We start from the raw sequence: 14,815 nt of genomic DNA, 5'->3' as shown, positions 1-14,815 counted from the left end.
TCACCAGCCTGGAACCCTGCCTTCTCAACTTCTGCCCAATTTCGATACTGCCTTATGACTATTTGGCATTTAATCATAACAGGTTGTTGTTGTTGTTGTTTGTTTCATTTTTTCATGGAGTCTTAACCACTGGACCACCAGGGAAGTCCCTTAACCGTAATGCAGAGGTCCACCATGGAGGTGAGACTGCCGCTGCTGCCATCCATAGCATTTGGCAGATATGTTTTCTCCCCATGTAGCTCCTATGACCTACCCATCCCCCCCCAACAATTTATACTTCTTTAGTTGTGGCTTGAGCCTAAGCCCTAGGAAGTCCTGAAGCAGGGCCTTCCTGTGACAGCTGAGCACCCTTTGCTCCATGGACTGGTGTTCACAGTCCACTGTCCAGCTTTATGGGTGTGGTCGGTCAGCTGCCCAGACTGAGACAAAATAACTAGTGAGTGTTCCTGGAATCAGGCTCGGGTCAAGTCACCTGGCTAATGATGGCAGGCTTCTCTCTCTTGCCGGTGCACCCTAATCCTCTCCCAAGATATTTATCCTCTGCAGTTCTGGGAGAATCTTGTCCTGCTGATTCTTCCCCAACCAGTAGAACAACAGGGTTTGTTCATGGCCCCTGCCAAGGGGTAGGGCCAGAAGCTGTCCATCTTTGATGAGCCTCAGACTCCCCATCTTCCCCTTGAAGCAAGAGTGGAAACAAAGTGGGGTAGGGTCCCATCCTAATCCTGTTCCCTTTCCAGTATCCCAGGAAGATTTGGGGGGCCTCCTGCTCCCTTCTTCTCCATGTGGCCTAAGGCTCCCCTCACACCTAGACGTGCCCAGTCCAGGGCTCAGGGTACTGCTCCCCACTGTCTACTAGGGAAATCTTGGCCTACCACTGTCATGGTCACTTGCTTACTTGGAACAGCTTGAGGCTTCTGTTTTTGCGTATAATGTGTGCCTAATAACATGTTAGTTAAGCAAAGGCTGCCCTACTGCTCCCTCCTCCCAGAAGACTTGGCTAAGACAGCCTGGGACACCCCTGCCCCTTCTGTCCTGTCTTAAGCCTGCCCATCTGGTCCTAGGCTGCTTCCTCTTTCCTGGAAAAAGGCCCCAATCTTTGGCACAGGCAGAATGGGGTTCCGTTGAGTCAGGGCAACGGGAAGCCACGGCTCTTAGATCCCTGGAAACCAAGCAAGGCCTGGAGTGGAGGGAAGAGAGAAGGCCCTCGGGGCCTTGGCCCTAAGCCTGGGGGGAGGACCGGGGGTGGCCGGGGTGGGGGAGCAGCTGCGTGGGCAGGGGCCAAGATGAATGAGCTGCTTCTGGAGCGGTCACTGGAAATAGGAGGAGTGGCCACAGTCAGTGACGCTGGGATCAGGGCAGGAGGCCTGTAAACAAGGAAGCCACCTGGGGGAGATGCAGGGCGGCCACTGGTCCTGGGGAGCAGGTGCTTCCTGAGGCCCGCCCTTGAGAGGGCCCTTGGGGGAGGGGCTGCGGGGGGCGCCTGGCTGAGTCAGCAGTGGGCACTAGGGGGCGCTGTCTACTGGCTTCCCTAACCCACCAACTACTTTCCTCTGCCCCAGGGGGAGTGGCCCCCGAGGGTGTGCCCGCCCCACGTCTGAGGCTCGGCCGACTGCCCACCGCCCTTCTCCTGGCCAAAGCCAACCCTGGCAGGGAGGGCGCAGGGCTCAGAGCCCGGACAGCCCGGGATTTAGTTCATTCCCCAGGGACCACCGACTCCCAGCAGTTTCTGCTCAGCCCCCTCCTGCCCCGCTGCGCCCAACTCGCGTCGCAGGCCGGACACCCTAACCCCATTGGTTGGGAGGGTCCCACCAGGCTCCAGCCTGCCCTTGGCGCTGCCCCCGGCGCTGCCCCCCTGGCGCCAGGGAAACAAAAGGTTATGGGGCCCAGAGGGAGTTATCTGGCCCCACCACTAACACCGGGAGAGGGGGCAGGGGAGGGGGCCAAGAGGGGCACACCTCCTCCTCACTCCCTCAACTCTGCAGATTCTTCGAGACACTTTCACAGGCGGAAATTCCCAGAGGTCAGAGGAGGGAAACGGTTAATTCCTTTTATTCAATGGGTCCCCCCTACACGCCTCCCCCCAACTTCCTCCCTCCACTTCCCGCCCCCCCCTGTGTGAACAGGAAGTGGAGAGGAAAAGGCTCTGAGCAGTGCAGCTGGGAGCAGGAGGCAGGGAGTGGGCGGCAGGCTTAGTGCCAGCCCTGCCCCTCACGGGTACTTGTTGGAGGGCCAGACCCACTGTGGTCTGGGAAAGAACCTGCAGTCCCGCGGGCGGGTGGCGGCAGAGCCGGGAAGCAGCCTCGAGTGCGAGCGCTCTTCCCTCAGCCTGCTTCCAGGTCAGAGGCTGCTGCACCGAGGGTGCAAAGCGTCCTCGGCCGAGACCCAGCTGCCCTTGACACTGCAGCCCCACCCCCACTGCAGGCTGGGCATCCCGAGGCTGGCAGGCATCTCTTCAGGCAGCCGCCGGTCCTGGCACAGGCTCCAGCCACTCAGCCCCTTGGCCCTGCCAGTTCTTTGAAGCTCATGCAGCGCTTCCTGTTTGGGGCAGGCGATGCCAGGGCCCCTCCCCCACCATTGTTCTGTAGAGACCATAGGTCCATCTGTTGCCCCATGGTGGGGCCCCTAGGCAGTGCCACAGGGGAGCAGCCCCACAAAGGACCCTGCTGGCAAGCTTTGCTTACATGGAGCGAGGCTGGGCCCTGCAGCTGGTTGAGGGTGGTGGTCAGAGGCAGGCCCAGGATGAGCAGTGGGACAGAAGGAGGACGCTAGATAGTTCTAGTTCTAGGGCCACCCTCTGCTTCCTCCTTCACCTAGAGCATGGAGACTATACATGCTGGGAGCTATACATGCTGAAGCCACCAGGAGAGGGACACCATTCTTATGCCCAGCTTCCAAAATGGAAAACGGAGGCACAGGGACAACTCTGTCTAGGGCTGGCCCATAAAGGAGCGCCAAGTAGGGTCCTTCTTTCAAGGTGATTAGCCTTGCCTACTAAATGCCCTCTATTAGGGGCTTTCCTCTCCGTGAGCAGCTTTGCCTTTTCTCAGCTTTCACCTTGAAGTAGCCTGTGAACTGAGCAACAGGAGCCAAGAGGTCATGGGAGGTTAGGGTGGCCCTTGGCTGGTGACCACAATTGATGTCCGCTGAGAACAAGCCCAAGCAGGCCTGGAAGAAAAGGAGAAAGGGACATAGGTTTGACCCCCAGGAAGGTGGGTGCTCCTTCTGGTTTCCAGGCTGCTGTGGCCAAAGGTCTATTTGTGTTTCCCTGGTGGAGAGGCAAGTGCCATGTGTCTCTAGCTCACCTCCTCTGCCGAGGCCTGATCTCATGGCTCTGACCTTAACCTGCTTCCTGCCATAGGGCTAGGAGCCCAGACATGGCTTCCTGCATTTCCCTCACTAGATCCTCTGGCTTCTCTGCCCAGCCCAGGACCTGCCTTGATCACGGCTCCCAGAAGGTCAGAGTTGCAGAAACCTCAGGTGGAAGTCATAGAGTGCTGTGGGACCCTTATTCAAATAAAAGTGTCCCTTATGGATGTCCACTACCTTATATTGATATACTGAGCTTCCATGATGGGATCTGGGCTGGAGGAAGGCAGGGAACATCCCTACTCACTGCCCTTTCTCCCCCATCCCAATTTCTATGAGCTGCCAGGATGCCCAGAATCCAAGCTGGAAAACCACTGAGCTGGCAACCCCACCTCCTGCTCTTATAGATGCTGAATCTAAGAGGAGAAATTTGTGATACACCAGGCTCCATCCAGAAGCCTTCCCTGTCCCTTCCCTGTGAGATTCAGCATCAGTCAGTAATGATCCCACACCTTCTGGGAGCCAGATACGGTCCTAGATCCTTTACTGTGCTCGCTCTCCATCTCCAGTCAGGTGGGTTGAGCTGAGAGACAGGGAGGCGATCTGGAAAGAGCAAGTGCAATTCTTTGCTCTGCTATTTACCAGCTGTCAGTTTAATCACACCCTCAGAACCTCAATTTCTTCACCTGTTAAACTCAAACATAACAGACCTTGAGAGGCTCATGTGAGCCTAAGGGAGAGCAGGGCAGCACATCTGTGGTAACCCAGGGCCTGGCGCCCACACACCCCTGATGCTTGCTCCACCTCCACTCTCTTTGTGCCCGTTCCTCTAGAGCTGAGAGCCTGTGACTCCCTCTCATGCCTCTCACGAAGCCTTCTGATCACGTTGGAAATCGGAGTGGAATTGGAAGAAAGACGCTTACTTGAGATTTTTCTGCTTCTCAAAAGATGGTGGTTCTGGGGAGGAGAGGTTCAGGATGAGTATGAGAGAGGAAGCCCTCAAGCGTATAGAGTGTGGCCAGTGAGATGGGACGGGGTGCTGTTGGGGGGCGGGGTCTGATCTCCTGGAGGAGAGAGGGCACTACTCCAGCTCCAGGGAACAGATACGAGAGGCTGAGGGGACTAGGCCAGGCACGGCTCTTCTGCCAGCTTGCCCTTCTGGTCCAGCCCAGAGCTTGCACAACAGCCTGGCTGGCTGGCACTCCCCAGAGAGCCTCAGGAAGTCCCCCTTGTCCCCCCTTGACCTTTGACCTTTTGGGCCTGCTGCAGGCCAGAATTCCAGGCAGCTGTCCTCTCTTTACCTTCTGTTCCTGGCGATTTCCCTTTAAGGCTGGGACTCAGAGACACCCCAGACCCCCACTTTACAGTTCATCTTTTTACATGCTCCCAGTACAGACCAGCTGGAGCCTCCCCCAGGGCAACTCACTCTGTGAGCCAGTAGGGACCCCTGGCCACAAGCCATGATCCTTTGGCATTGGAAGGGCCCAGTCTTTACAGGGGAGCCCCCCCAACAAGTGCTTCTGAACTCCAGACATCTGACTTTAGCCAGGCCCAACTTTTAGCCTTGTCCCAAAGTCCAGGGGGTGAAGCCAGAAACAGCAGACGGAGCTCCTCTTCCTCCCCGTCATCCTCCGAGCACAGTCAGGAGAACCCTTGGTACTGTTCCACTTGACACCATGTTCTACCTCACGGCACTTGGCTCCGCAATCCAATAATTCCCTTTGGTTTTTCTAGCGGACTTTTTGCTTTTATTTTTTAGTGTTTCTAGGCCTTTTTTTTTAAGCAATCAGTCTAAATTTGTCATCACACATCCCCCATTTCTGCCCCCAAGGGCCTCCTTTTCATCCCCTGGAATCTGGAAACCATATGTGTGGGCAGAAACCCCCCAGCATCCCCCAGGCACCCTGGCTAGGCTTGGCCTCCACAGGGGCAGCTGATAGCTGGGAGAGAATCTACAGTCCGGGCTGGGGCTGGAAAGGGAGTTTCTCTTTGGACCTTCCCAGCTCAGGCCATGGAGAAGCCGTGTGGTCTAGTGGTTAGGGCTGGAACACACGAGTTCTGTCCCCAGCCATCTCTTTGACTAATGCCAGAAGCCTGGGAAAGTCCCCTTGGTACCCAAGGGACTCAGTTTCCCCACCAGCTGAGAGTCTCAGAGCTTCACTTGCTAGCTCATCTCCTATCTGCCTTGGTAAAGAGTTTTTTGATCCAAAAATTTTTGCTCTGTCACAAGCTGTGTGATCTTGACAAATGGCTTCATCTTTCTGAACCTCAATTTCCTCTTCTGTTAATTAGAGAGTGTTATTCTGCCTGTCTCCTGGTTGTTTTTAGGCTTAAATAAGAAAACATACGCTCAAGGACCCAGCGTCAGGCCTGCTGTTAAAAAAAAGCTCAATAAACAGTGGTTGTTATTGTTAGCAATAAGTAGAAATATGTAATGAGGTGGGAGTGTGTTCTCGGCAGGCATGGCTCTGAGGCCCAACCTGCCCCTGCCTCTCCTGCCTAGGCTGCCCATCTGGACCTTCTATGGGCCTTCTCAGCTCTAGAAGGGGCAGGGATGCGTTACTAGTAACTGTGGATCAGGGCCGAGGCCCTGCTGCTCTTCCCTGTCTCCATGACGACCCCAGCCCCTCCCCTCCTTCCTTCCTCGGGAGCTTTCTGTTTACTGTAAACAGCTGCCCCAGCTCTGCCCTAGCTGATCCCGCCCAGGGCCAGCCAGACCCTCCCTGAAATGGGCACAGGCTAGATATATGAAGGTCTGGGCCCAGCATCTGGGCTCCACACAGCCTTGAACAGGCTCTGCTTGGCCATCTTGACCAAAGGGGAGGGAAGGAGGGGGAGAGTGGGTCACCTCAGACTAGGGCAGCCAGAGCCTCAGAGACAAGGAGCAGATGGAGCATAACTGGAGAACCATGTTGAGAGAGCCTGACAGACCTCTGGCTTAGCCTTGGGCTGACCTGGGTTCAAATGCTCACCTAGATTTGCTTACCGTGTGACCTCAGGCTGGTCATTTAGCTTCTCTCGATTTCACTCAGTTTATTGATTTGTAAAATGGAGATTATGATACCTTCCTCAGAGGATTTGTTGGTATTTAGATTGGTGATAATGCATGTACATTATCATGGTGTGTTGCCAGCCTGCACTGATGATATCTGGATTTATTATTTCACCTCTCAGATGCTCTCATGCTCAGGGACCTTGCATGAATCACTGTCTCTTCTGCCACCTCACATGCCTCAGTCACACTAACCTGCAAGCTTGGGTATGTACACACCCAGCAAACACATACAAGCCAAGCAATGAAGTGAAACTCACAAGTGTCTGAGGCAAGAGAGAATCTTCATGAAAGTGGAGGAAGAGTCAAGCTGTTTCCTAAGCCATTACTTGGGCCTAAGTGACTCATCATTGGAGCTGGGGCGTCTGTGTGTAACACCATCACCAGGTCACCAAATCTGCCTAATTCTCTCTCCAGTCAGCCCCCAGGATCACACCCACCCTCCTCACTCAGTTGACCACAGTGCAGGAAGAAAGGGGACGCTGTTAGGGTATGGCTCCCCTTTCCTGGGGTCAAGCTTTTGGGGCAAGACGTCTGGGACGTGAGGGTCCTGGCTCCCAGTTCCCAAGGGGCCCACATTGGCTCCACTGATTCTCCAGTGTCCTTGGAAGGACCAGCCAGTTAGCAGAGCCGAAAAGGGAAAAATACAGACCTGCCATTCCCCTGACCACCAGAACCAGGGCAGGCTGGGGTTAGGCAGGGGCATTCATTGATTTGAGTCATTTCCCACAGGACCATGAGTAAGTGTGGCTCTGGATTTCCAGGTCCTACTCCCCACCAAGAGGCCTGCCGGGGTCTTCCAGGACTGGGTCCCTGTTGGCCCCAGGTGTGGCCCTGGGGCTCCGCCTTGGACTTGGCTCAGTATGGAACAGGGAGTCGCAGCTGGGGAGACTTGCGGGCTTAGCTGACTCTGCTCCCACACCCCTTGGCCTACAGCCGGGCCCAACTCTGGGGTTTCTGTCCTCACCGGGGCCTGGGCTGCATGAGGAAGGAGAGGAGCCCCCAGCACTAAGTCAGCCCTTGGACAGGGCTGGAAATCCCCCACTTCTTACCTTGGCTGGTTGAGGAAACAGCCTCCCGGCAGAGGGCCGCCTCCCGCCAGGGACTTTTCTCTTGGGGTGACACAGCATCCAGGGCAGCTAGAGGGACCCCAGCCGCACTTCAGCCAGCCCGGCGTACAGGGACCATCACGCACGACCACCTTCTCCCTGGTGGGCAGCGCGGCACCCAAAGGTCCCAGAACCCAGCGGGAACACAGGGGGCCTGAGAGGGTGGGCAGGGAGAGGGGAGGCCACAGCGGGTAGTGATGGCCCGGAAAGTCCACAATGCTGGTGACGTCTGGGCGTCCCACCTGGCCCAAATGGTTCTGCACCCAGAGCTCACCAGCCCCTCCTCCACAGTTCCCTTCCCCCACCCAGTCTGAAAGCTCTCACTGATCTCCCAGAGTGGTGGTCTCCAAATTTTTTAGACTATGAATATCTCTGTATAGGTTATATAGTACAGTCAAAACACCTATTAAGTATTATTTATTAAAGTTCAACTTATTTTTTAGATAAACAATTAATCTCAATAGAAATTCTCCTATTTCCTCCACCCCCTGGACAGATAGCCTTGCCCATCCCTGCACACAGCCCACTGTGGAGCCTATCACATAGAGATAGGAGGGTCCTTTTCAGAGCTGACCATCCACCTTGCATGAAGGTGCAGGGCACGGGAGGGGGCGGGCTACTTTTCTTAATACATTTGCAAACCACAAACAATAGAGTAACCCACATCTTAAGCCCTTCTGTTTGTTGTTGTGAACCTTAAAAGAGACTTGGTCATCTTAGGTAAGGCCTTATTGCTGCAATCCTGGTTATGCTGAAGCTCCCTGCCCCCAAAGCGCAGGCGGCCTCTCCCTAGAACCACAGCACCTCATGTAGAAAGTGTGCATTTATTGAGGAAGAATACAGAAGCCCAGGATGTGTGTGTGTGTGTTGTATATCCACATATGTGACTGTGCGCCTAGGATGTGCCATTCAGACAGAACTTGCCCCATGGGCACTACTGAGTGGCCTGCTCTTCCTGGCCCGCTAGAGGGAAGGCAGGCCCCAGACCCTCTCCCTGCCCTTGGGCATTTGACCCCGACCATGGATCAGCCCCCTTAGCAGGGAGCAGGGCCCCCTCAGGCAGAGGATAGGGGCCTGACTTTTCTCCCAAGGCCAGAGTTGTCACTGGCTCCAGCTGGCCTGGCCGGCTCTTGGGCCAGCACTTCCTCCTTGGTTCAAAAGCCCTGCCCTGGAAGGGTGGCAGAGAGGGAGGGCTCAACCTCCAGCCCCCTCCCCCCTCACTGACAGCTGTAATCTGCTTGGGAAAATCTCTTTTTTTTTCCGCACAGGAAAAAATATTAGTTGTCCCGATAACAAGGAAAACAAAATCCAGCGCAGGGCATCAGAGACTTCCTGAGGCGGGAAACAATGTCCAGGGAGCTCGGTGGAGAAGCTCGAGCTGGGAGGCTGAGGGGGAGCCGAGAGAGGACACTGGTCCAGGCCTATCCGGCCGGCAGGGCGGGGGGGTTGGGGAGTGGGATGCCAGATCGAGGAACTTGGAAAAAAGATTTCCCCCCCAAAACCTTGAAGTCTGGGCTGTTGAGCTATATCCGGGAAATGATTCAGGACCAGCACACGTCCCTGAACCGGGTCGGGCTCCATCAGCTCAGGTGCTCTGAGTCTCTCTCTCTTCCCTCCTGCTCCCCTGTTTTCCTGGTGTTGTCTGGGGGGCTGGGGGTGAGGTAGGACGGCCCCTTCCTGGGGGCCTGAAGAGGCCATGGGAACCCCCGAGTGCACCTCCCCAGCCATCTTGCCTTGTCTGCCCAGAGCCGCTTCCCTGGGTAACTTTCCACTGAGGGAGGGGGTTTCAAGAAGAGGAGGACTTTCCCAAAGGCCCCACCCCCAGGCCTAGGAGACTCTGTTGGCCATTTCCCTCTCTGCCCAGGGCACCTGCACTGTTTGGTCCAGTAGGCAAGACCTCTGATTGCCATGGGCTCGGGGAAGGGGGAGGTGAAACCCTAGGGTTTAAAACAGGGCCCTGTGCTCCTAACAAGCGATAGTTCTCAAAATCTGGCTGCACTCTGGGTCACTTAGGAATCTTTTGGAAAATAACAGTGCCTCCTAGGCCTCGTCCCAGATCAATTACATCAGAACCCTAGGGAGCAGCTCAGGTGATTCCTATGTATAGTCAGGGCTGAGAACCCCTGCTCCATGAACCTGTGACCCTTTGGTCACTTGCTGGCTGATCCCCTTCACCTCTAGCATGAGCTCTGGCCTCACAGGATTCAAGCCCCTCCGAATTTACCACCTTGCCGGTGGCTCCAGAGGTGCCCATAGAGTTCCCTGACCAGCTGGAGGCCAGCTGCCCAACCCAATAGCAGGTTCTGGGTTACCCCGCCCCCCTCCCTCTGCTCCTTCTCCTTCCCCCTGGGCAATGACGCCTGGGGCCTTTGTTCTCAGCCAACAGGAGTGTGACCAGAAACCTACCCGCAGCTTAATTACAGCCCCATTCACTGGCCATAGGCTGGCCACGGTCCATACTCAACCTGCCCAGCTCTCCCGCCCAGGATCCCCCATCCCCACCCCACCCCCTACAGCCTGCAGCCCAGGCAAGCCCAGCACAGCTCCTCTCTACCTCCCAGCGTCATCTCCAGTTTTGTTCTCAGGATGACCCGAGGTTCCTTCCCCACAATGCCCTTAGCCCTTGCTCTGCACAAAACTTAAGGGTCCTCAGGGAGATCTCTGCTCTGAGCCTTTGTGACTTTCCCCAGCAACTGGGGGGGCCCTGCCAGAGTGCTGCTGCTGTGCCATGCCAAATACTGAGCTTACTCTAAAGTTAGACTATTTCTGATTCTTTTTTTTTTCTTGGTTCATTTTTAAATGTTCATAAGCATGTCCCAGTCTCCTAAGAGCTTTGTCTACAAGGGGATGTGCACACACAGAAAGCCACAGCCCCTCCTCTCAAAGGCTTTCTCAAAACAGAGGGAGGGACTGTAATGAGCTATCACAAGGTAACTACCATCTAAATTCCTTGAAACCTTCTCATGAATTCCCCACGAGCACAGTGCATAGAGTATTTTGAATACTCCAGAAATGTTTGTTGAGTGACTATTTGTTTCTTAAGCGGAGCACAATATGTACCTCCCCTAGCTGCTGCTGCTGCTGCTAACCTCCCCCAGCGGTACACATAAAAGAAGATCTCTCAGGGGTTTGGGACAAGGTGGGGTTCCAGTGGCATCAGATGGGGGACAGTGGAGGGTAGAATGAGCTGGGGCCTGGGGCCTGACTGAAGAGAACTCACTAGGGTCTTTTTTTGCTTCTGGCCAGGCTTTTACCAGGCGAGGGGCTTACAAGTCCTCAAGGTCTGTCCAGAGGGCCAGTGGGTTACCATTCTCTCTGTCCAAGTTGTCTTGCCCACCTGCAGAATCACCAGAGATCTTGAAAGACTGGACCACAGACCAGGATTCTCCCTTCTTGGCCTGGGATTCCCAGGGGTCTTCCCTTCCCCCCTGGAGAAGACCACCCCAGCTCCCAACCTTCATCACAGCCCTTTCCAAACAGGTGGAAAATGCTGTGGACAAGTGGCCACCTGGCTACAGGAAAGGGGAAGCCCCAGTGCAGGTCCCTGGGGCTTCATCCTCTCCCAGGGGGAAATGATTGGCCAAGAAGCCACTGCCTGCTCCCCAGAAGCTAAGGCTCTGACCCTTGGCCTGGGCAGCACGCAGCAGGCTTCAGGAGCTTGGGGTGAGGGGGCTTAGAAGGGAGGGGCTCCAGTCCCAGCTGCCTAGCTTTGGGTACTAACAGGCCACGCCGGGGGCAGCCGAGATTGGGGGGGGGCACCACCACCTGCTTTTCCTTGTTTTGTTTTCAGGGCACTAATTACTGTGCTGAGCTCTGAGCTGCCTAATGAGGCCGTTTGGATTTCCTGTTGTTCTGGCTTCCCAAGACCCTTAAAGGGCCAGCATCACTCTAGGAGCGTGCCCGGTGGGACGCCAAGTGCTCTGGTGAGGGTGATCAAGAAGGGGCTATCCCCAGGCTTGGCCTGAATGCCAAGGGCTGTGAGAGGGGCTGATCCAGTAATTTCCCGGCCACCCTCATGCCTTCCATGAGGACCTGGTCAGAAGTGCCCTCGCCGGAAGCAGGAGCTTCAGAACGGTGTAGCCTGGCCAGAGTGTGCGGTGGGGGAAGGGAGAGGCAAGGAGGCCAGGACCAAGGAGGAAAGGCTGGTGATGTCACCAGTGCCCAGACTGTGAGAACCACTGCAGCACCAGGCAGGAGGGAAACGCGGTGACGTCCTGTTCCCCTCACCCTGGAAAATAAACACTTGTTGTCTGAGCAGCCAGCGCCGCTTCCGAAGGGCCAGGCCTGCTGAGTTAGAGGCTCGGAAATGGGCTTGAGCCCAGCTTTGAGCAAAGGTCTTTGCCCAAGTTGCATGCAGAAAGGCCTGTGGGTCAGGCTGCCTCGAGCTCAGCACCTCTACAGCACATCACCCAAACGGGGCGTACAGGGTACATTCGCCCCCTTCTGCACCTTAGCTCTCATCTTTGCACAGGGAGGAGCTGCAGACAGCTAGAGATGCCAGGGAAGCCCCTTCCACACTTGTGGGCTGCAGATGCACCAGCAGGGCATGCGGTGGTGGGGGGGGGGTCACCCGCCTCCTGAGTCTCCCTCAGATTTGAGGTACAGCCTCAGCCCTGAGACCTGTCCCGAGTGCTCCTCAGGCTGCCCTGAACTGTGGGTCCTGTGGGCCCCAGGAGGCCTGGCCCACAGTGCCCTCCCCCACAGACGGGGTGACGACATTGTTGTTCTTATACGGGGCCTTCCGCCTGGAGTTCCGGCTCCGCTAAATGGTGGGAATGAGGGTCCCAGGGACAAAGCCAGCCTGGTTCCCGCAGCCACCTCAGAATGGACGGAATCCCCATTGTGTGCGGGCGCCCCGTGCCCGCCCTCCCCTTGCCCGCGCCGGACATGCCAACAAACAGCTCATTGAGCCCGGGGGAGGGGCCCAGGAGACAACAATGTCCCCCAGCGGGCCAGGGCAGTGAGCTCAGCTGGGGGTGGGGGCTGCCATGGAGGCCGGAGGGCGATGATCTCAGCCTGGGGAGGGCCGGCCTTTGCGACAGCCTGACCCTAGCCTGGCCTCCCGGTGAGGCTGACAAGGCTGACAGGGCTGGCCTGGCCTCGCCCTTGCTGCCCCACCTCCAGAGCCGAGCTGGGAATTGACTGGCACTTCTCACGGTTAAACTGCCCCAGCCCAGGGCGCCAGGCAGGCGCAGCAGGGAGGCCCTCAAGACCTAGCAGAGCCACCTTAGACCCAAGAGGCTGGTGGACCCTCCCTCTAGCGATGCCACTCCAGAAGCCCCTCAACGAGGCCCAAACAGAACTCTCCCACACCACTAGTCTCTGATCACAGCAAGACTTTTGGATCAACCAGAGGATGTACTTTCTATAACCAGAACCACCTAAGGAGCAGGATCAGCCTGAGGAGGAGGTGAGGGTCTCTAGAGGTATTCAAGCACATGGGTGTAGAGTATGGGGTGGGCCTAGGTGCCCTTGAGAGCTTACCTCATCCTGAGTTTCTAGATATAAGGCCCCAGCTCATTCCCTTGAGACAACTATAGATTCCTGCAGTGGGTTTCAGGCCTGAAGATGGATGAACCCAAGCTTGACCCAACCCTTTACCCTCTTTCAGGCAGGCTGCCAGGAACAGCCTCAGGCCTCTGAGGAAAAAAGGAGGAAAGGGGGCGGGATGGGTGTGAGAGGTGGCTTAGGCAAAGCAGTCCCCATGCTCAGTAGAGGAGTCAGGGATGCCCTGAGGCTGCTCTTGTTTACAGGGCTCTGTCTAAGGTAGGGTGGAAGGAGAGAGCAGCTGCTGGCAAGGAAAGCATGGGGCCTCTCCCAGCAGGTCAGCAGGGGTCTGGCAACCTCAGGTGCCCAGACATCTCAAGGATAGGACCCAGGCATTGCTGTACACCTGGCCACCAGCCACAGATGCAGAAAGGCTCATAGCTGTCTCTGGCCCTCCCTCTGCACCTCCCTATTCCAGACCACCTGCATACCACTGCCAGATAGTGGCAGAACACCCTCCTTGGCTCAAGAACCCAAAGGTTCCCCGTTGTAGTTGTTGTTCAGTTGCTAAGTCATGTACAGCTCTTTGCAACCCCATGAACTGCAACACGCTTTATTCAGTTCAGCAGGCTTCCCTGTCCTTCACTATCTCCTGGAGCTTGCTCAAATTCAATATCCATTGAGTTAGTGATGCCATCCAACCATCTCATCCTCTGTCGTCCCTTCTATTCCTGCCTTCAATGTTTCATAGCATCAGGGTCTTTTCTAATGAGTTGGTTCTTCACATCAGGTGGCCAAAGTATTGGAGCCTCAGCTTCAGCATCAGTCCTTTCAATAAATATTCAGGGTTCATTTCCTTTAGTATTGACTGGTTTGATCTCTTTGCTCTCCAAGGGACTCTCAAGAATCTTCTCCAGCACCACAATTGGAAAGCCCATCGATCAAGGCTGAATTAATCTGCCTGATAGAGCTCCATATTCTGTCCAATGTCACGTCCAACCCTCCACATACAAAGTCCACTCCAGCTATACCTACTTCGTTTCCACCTGATCCTTTTCCTCCCTCCACCCTCCTTGGCAGGAATACCCTCTCTTCTCTTTTTCTACGTCCTGCTCTTTTTTTCCAGGTTCAGTATGTTCCCCTAGTCCACCCAGAAAGCCTCCCTTGAACTTGGGGTCCCCCACGCCTCTCTGAACCCTGGTTCTTCAGGATATCACATTCCTTTTCAGGACCCTCAGTGTTATCTGCATGTCCCATAGGCATTAGCAGCTGAATCTGATGTTCTTTTTAGTCTCACTGACCATAGCCCAGTGCTAGGCATGTAGTCAACCCCATTCACAACTGGTTGACTGATGGACCAAACTCTGAGTGTACATGCATCCACATGCATAGGCCCTGACCCAGGGAAACTCATTATGGGGGTGCACAGAGCCCTGCCACAAATGGAACAGGTCTTTTGCCTGCATTCTTTTGATGCCCACTCAATAGACCCATCCTAGCTCTTTCCAGCTTCCTCCTTACCTGGAGAAGGGTGGTGGTAATAGGGGTAGGGGATCAAGCCTCTTAGAAGAGGAAGGGAAGCAAGAGACAAGGGTGACGACCATAGCCACGGGGCGACACACACAGGGATCTCAGTGCAGAATGATTCCAGCAGTGGAAATGTTCGTGCCGCCTGAGCAGGACTCGTGAGAGTTGGGTGAATGGGCACAGAACCAGGCTAAAGCCTGTCTATTTCTAAACTTACAGAAATAGCTAAGGCTCGTGCTGAAGCCCCTGGTGTTGGAGATCCTAGGTATTCACCATTGTTCTGGAAATTCTCTGTGAGTTCCCAGACCTTAAAGTAAGCCTGCCTCTTTGCTGC

The sequence above is a fragment of the Capra hircus genome, chromosome 10 (genome assembly GCF_001704415.2).
Source record: "Capra hircus breed San Clemente chromosome 10, ASM170441v1, whole genome shotgun sequence".
Lineage (NCBI taxonomy): Eukaryota > Metazoa > Chordata > Mammalia > Artiodactyla > Bovidae > Capra > Capra hircus.
The sequence above is the reverse complement of the archived record's forward strand: the minus strand, read 5'-3'. Positions refer to the sequence as shown.